General features: G+C 46.7%; 1 long non-coding RNA gene across 2 annotated transcripts; it reads right to left on the reverse strand.

Moving 5' to 3' along the window:
- Positions 1-232: 232 nt before the first annotated feature.
- On the reverse strand, positions 233-5,250 carry LOC122169497. 2 transcript variants are annotated; one of them, XR_006171575.1, is made up of 3 exons: positions 5,139-5,250; positions 1,814-2,784; positions 233-368 (listed from the first exon to the last, which is right to left on the reverse strand). It is a non-coding gene; the product is annotated as an uncharacterized LOC122169497 (long non-coding RNA). The 2 variants fall into 2 exon arrangements; XR_006171574.1 differs by lacking the exon at positions 233-368 and adding an exon at positions 487-598.
- Between the last annotated feature and the right edge of the window lie 327 nt (positions 5,251-5,577).

Here is a 5,577-nt window from a genome sequence, read left to right on the forward strand (position 1 = left end):
AACACTTCTAAATTATGCACCATTGGTGACAGTAATTTTCCCTGATTTCAGCAGGTGGACGGAATTGCAGTTCTCTCTGTTTGGTGTGCTAACATAATCAGAATTAATATTTTGTCTTGTCTGGCTTATCTTAGCTAGACAGTTGCTATTATTTCACCTACTCTGTTTCTCTTCCCCCTCCCTGCTATAACTAAAATAATTCGATTCTGAGCTATCCTTGGAGCAGGACTCACCTCAAATCCAATTTCAAATTTCTTGACTGGAATCTGAGCTCAATGCTACCAACCTCCACCACGTCCAAGCGCAGTCAGAAACGCGGTGGGATGGGTCAAGCAGGGAGAACACGTTTCGTGGGTCGCTGCAGAAACCTGTAGACAAAGATGCACAAGTACTGGGGCCTCTGTTTAGATTCAAGCTAGCACTGGGCAGAGGGAGTGAGAAACTGCTTCCCACCTGCCAGCATGGCACTGGCTCCTGCGCCCCGTGGAGATCGTGGTTATGTCCCTGCAGCTGTCTGCAAATGGGCATTCCTGTGGCTCCTGCTGCGTGGCTCTGAGCGTGTCTGCACACCTTGCTCAGCGTGTGTGCTGGAAGCAAGCTGTGAAAGCAAGGATTTGGTTACTCGTAATGCTGTCCTTTCTTTTTCTGGTGTGTTCCCACTCGTGCTGGATTACAGTCACCAGTGCCGGGCTCTGCCTCCCAGTGTGGGATGCTGTGCTGTGTTAGATTCTATACATATTGCATTGTTTGCCTTCTTTTTGCTCTTCCTCTCTGTGCTCATGGTTGTTTGTTTTCTCTTCATGTGTGGCATCAAAAGGACGTTTGAACAGGAGCTACCCAATCTGAATGAAAGGGGATGTTGCTTTTGGAAGATCCAACAGAAGCCTGAGCAGAACAGATACTAAATTATGAATCAGCTGGAGATTTTTCTTACCTCTTTTTTCTCTTTATTTTTCCTTGTTTTTATTTCCTCCTTCTGTTTTCTTAACCCTAATTAAAATGTGCTGGGCACAAAAGTGTAAGGATAGACTCCTCACTTTCGTTTATGGCAAAACCCCAGCAGAACAGAACTCAAAATGGGCTCTGGTTGAGTCCCATCTCCCCTCATAAAGATAGTAATAAATATCTGTCACACTGATTTTCCTTTTCCATGAACCCTTTGCTCTACGTTCTGTATACTGTGTTCTTCTCTCAGGTTTCTTTTGCTCTAATTGTTCTATTATCTGTTAATTTGTGTTGAGTTTGTAATTGAGATCCTAAGAAGGAGTTTAAGAGGATCCCCCTTGGGAAGACATCTGACCTACATGAAGAAAGAGAAAAAATAAAATAAATAACCCAAGCCATCGAGGCCAACTGCTCCATTTACCTGGTGGAGCCATTTCTTTTATCAAGGGCTCTCATCTACCCTGGGCTCAGTTCTCTTTCTGTAATTAGTTCTGCCTATGTGTTTTTAACCTGCACTTTATTTTGCATCGATTTCCTTGCCTTGGGGAACACCTTTGTCTGTTGATTCCCCAGGCCTGATTTCCCATTACCTGCAGTTGACTGCAGAACCACTGTCAACATCAGAGATGCTGCAGGCCGTGGCAGGATGTGACCCCTTTTCTTTTCCTATTTACGTGCTGCTGCAAACACCCGTGGTTTATCCTGGCCCAAGCGATGCAGTGCACGCTGGTGGTGATGCAGAAAATCACAGCACACACGGCAGCTGCCTAATTCCCCCTGAGTTTGCAATGGAGTGCAGCATGGACGTGGCCAAATGCCTCCTGGAGACAGCTGGCAAGGGGTTCAGCCGGCCTCAGGCACTGCTCACCTGCTTTCTACCCTCTGCTGGCCAGCTGATCCGGGCTCTCCATGTCCTGAGCACTCGAACTTCCCGTTCCCCTCGTTCGGTCGCTGCTGCAGGGACGTACTGCAGATACACAGAATCCATTACTGCTGGCTCACTGTTCCTGTTCCCCAGTCTCAATAGATAAAGAGTTCTTATTGTTTTCTTAATGTCTCTTTGTAGTTTATTAGAGGCCTAGGAGGCACGAGGGGGAAATGAGAATGTGACTCAGAAATCCCAGTGCAGAATCACGTGCTTCCTTTGCAATCTCATTTGTAACCAGACTATTAAAAGTAAATTATCTGAGCCAAGTGGCACTGCTGAAGCGTGAGGGCTGGGGAGAGGGAAGCAACACCCCACTGGGTGTCTCCAGACGCAAGCAGCTTATCTCAGGCAGTTTAATCTGCCCCTTTCTGCCCACATTGGGGTTACTTTGGGATGACTGTTGGCACCGACAGTTGTGGACACAATTCCCACTCCAGTCCTGATGAAAAGTGCCCCCTAGGCTCGGCGCGGGGCTGTCTTTGGGCTCTCGACATGAAGATGGAGAGAGGAAAGGGAGGTGCCCACGTGATGTCAGCTCTGCTCTCCCTGATGAAACTGCTGCCGGAGAGGCTGTGAACTGATGGCTCCACTTGTCTCACGTTTCCATGGTATTTCCATCACACCTGTTTCCAGGGACACCTAATAAATTCAAGCAAATTGGGATGAGGGATTATCAGGCATTAAATGACGCTACCGAGCCAAGCCTCTGCTCTGCTCACTGTGATGGATTTCTATTTTCTCCCGGGACTGACTGCAGCACAAAGCAGGGCAGGGTGAGGAGGTGGTGCTGGCATGTCTGTGCCTGTGTCACGCGCTGGGGCTGCTCCAGGTCCTGGCTCGTCTCTCGGTTAAGGTCAGGTCCTGTTTCTGTTGAAGCAATTTCATATCTCTCAGTGGGAGCCGGATCAAGCCTTCAAGGAAAGAAACACCGCTTTAGTTCATACAAGTGAGTTCGACCTTTCAAAAGTCCCCTTTTAACCCTGCTATTCTGTTCAGGAATTGCTCTGAGTCCATCTATTGACTTTCCATGGAAAGTGAACATATCTGTGTAAAAACCCTGCTGCTGAGCGCTCCGTAAAAGTAATTCTGACACTCCCATAGATGCTGAAGAAAAAAAGAAAGTTCTGCTTCTCAGTAAAAGTAAACCAAAATTGCATTTGATGAGTACTATGAAATGTTTATAGATTTTTATTTTTTCCTTCTTTGGCCAAAACATCTTCTTTTTTTCCCCACAGAGGCCAGAGGCAGAATTTTTACAGGGGAGAGGGGAAACATTTCTTTGAAAAATATTTGTGCTGAAAATCATTGCAAATTTGTAAGCTTACAAATGCGTCTCAATAAGTAATAGCAGAATTTTGGCAGCATGTAAAAAGAAAGAGAAAAAAACCCCCTCCAAACTCCAAAGGATTTATGGCTTGTTTCAGAACAACAAACAGAATCTAAGTTAGCTTTTCTGAGCATTTACTAGCTTCAAGGTTAGAATGAAGCAGAACCTGTGCAGTCCTGTGGAAAGTAAATCCAGTTTTCTAGGTTTTCTGGGACAGAGAGAATATAGAAATGTTCCCCTCATTTTTAATGAATGCTGAGAAAATCTGTGTCACAAGAGGCTGAGCACTGCAAAAGGTTCCCAAAGCAGGTGAGGAGGTAGCACTGCACACACTGCGGCCACGAGCAACAGTCCTCTGGGATAACTCACAACTGATAATTGCAACATACTTTAATATTCACTAACCAAAAATGTATGAACTATTTCTATGTATAAACTCCACAAATTACATGATCCCCGCTTCCCTCTGAAATCTCTTTCTTCCCACTGAAGCTGCTATTTCCCTACCATGCCACTCTCATTCTTCTTCCTCTGTCTGTCCTCAGCCCCTGATGGCTTTGCTCTCTCCATCCTATGCCATTTGTGGCTGGGTCTGGAAGGCTTTCTCAGGACATTTGCCTCATCCATCATTTAAGTTATCAGAAGGAAAGAATCCCAACAGTTTCCATCTACGAACATCCATAAAAAGCACCAAGCAAAAAAACCCCTCACCTTGAACTTCCCTTCCTGCTTTTCTTTTTTGTTTCATTTGAGAATCTGACTTGACAGTCTTTGCTCTGGCAAGAGTCCCACTGAAGTTATTAAGGGCAAGAGCTTGTCAGGATTAAGAGGAGAGATTTTGAAATATCTGTGAGTGGTAGCAATATCCCCAGATCTATTAGGCCGGATAAGTATTTGCAAAGGACATTAACCCTGGTGCCTTGAGCTAGATTTGCTGCCCTGGGGAAAAAGGAGATGACGTTCCCAAAGGGGACACTGCTCTATACCTGCCCATAATACGGTTTTCTATCTCTTCCTTTGCAGAGCTGAACTCAGACCACTTCCTCTTACAGTTTCCATCTGACCATTAGAAACAGCACTGTTAGAAATGAATGGGCAATAAGGAGCCTAAATGGGAGAGTGGATCAGGAAGGGGCCCTGGGCAGCCTGAGCCGTAGGGCCTGCAGCCCATGGGAGGGATGCGGCTGGAAGTCTGTAAAATCCCCCCCAATCCGACCAATCTACGACTGTGAAATTCTGCTTCTGTGGGCCTGCAGTGCTGGACAGACTCAGGGACTGCGTGTGCTCACAGCTGGCACAGTGGAGGACGGTTCCCCATATGTGCAGGAACCCAGGCGCTGCTCAGGGACGCGGCGCTGCTCGCGCCACCGCTGCACCCAGGCCTGGCACCCGGCCCCTCTTGTCAGGGGAATCGCGGTAATGCGGACGTTAAAACCAAATAAACACTGAAGCAAATTTAAAACAAAAGCAGCGTTTCAGGGGCTGCGTTCCGTTCCCACCACCCACCACCATTTATAACTAATTTATATACCATTTATAACTAATTGGGGCTTTGTTATATCCTCTCACCCAGTGACAGATAAATACTGAACTCCACTGGTTAACAATAATCACCCTAATTATGCCAAGATGACATTTACAATACAGGCAATTGCTAATCCATTACCTCACTCTGCTGAATACTAGAACGCTCAAATTAAAAGTTATTCACCCACAAAGAACAATGTTTTAGTAGCTGACACAGCTTAGTAAAGGAATTTATTAAGGTAATTTGCAGTATTCCCATAAATAAAACATTCTAGAGTTCCCCCGTCCTCCTCCTCCTTCCCCCAAAATAATCTTTTGTGATAAATCTCCTTTTTTTTTTTTCCTTCCTCTCTTGTTGCGCAGTTAAAAGAATAATAATTGGAACTGCCAGACATGTTTAAATTTGCTTACCTGAAAGACAGCAGAGAGCTGAATGAACGTCTCACCTGCCCTCGGGTTCTTCTCGGAGGACTGAGATTTGGTGGTGTGAGCTGTGCAGGAGGTCGCTGCAGTCAGACCTTCACCGGTGACGGGGCTTTGGTGAAATCTGGGAAGGAAAGAGGAAGCGGCGAGCAGCGCTGAGACGTGCTGGGCAGAGGATGGTGGTCCAACCCAAATAACCAGGAGGGTCTGACCATCATCAGGGCGATGCTGAGGAGGCAGCCAGGGGGCTGTGGCTCTCCTGAAGCTTGGGTGTCAGTTCAAGGACAGGGCAAACGCAGAGGCCTCTGCTTAGGTGACGTCCTAAACCAGGAGCTCAGTGGGGTTGCCATGTAGCCCATCCCATTGCTAGCAGCCATGCTGTGGGAGCAGGGAGGCAGTTGGAGTTTTTTTCCAGCACCTGGAGGTC

This window comes from Centrocercus urophasianus, unplaced genomic scaffold (assembly GCF_019232065.1).
Source record: "Centrocercus urophasianus isolate 14NV4802_14NV808 unplaced genomic scaffold, USGS_Curo_1.0 seq_54, whole genome shotgun sequence".
Lineage (NCBI taxonomy): Eukaryota > Metazoa > Chordata > Aves > Galliformes > Phasianidae > Centrocercus > Centrocercus urophasianus.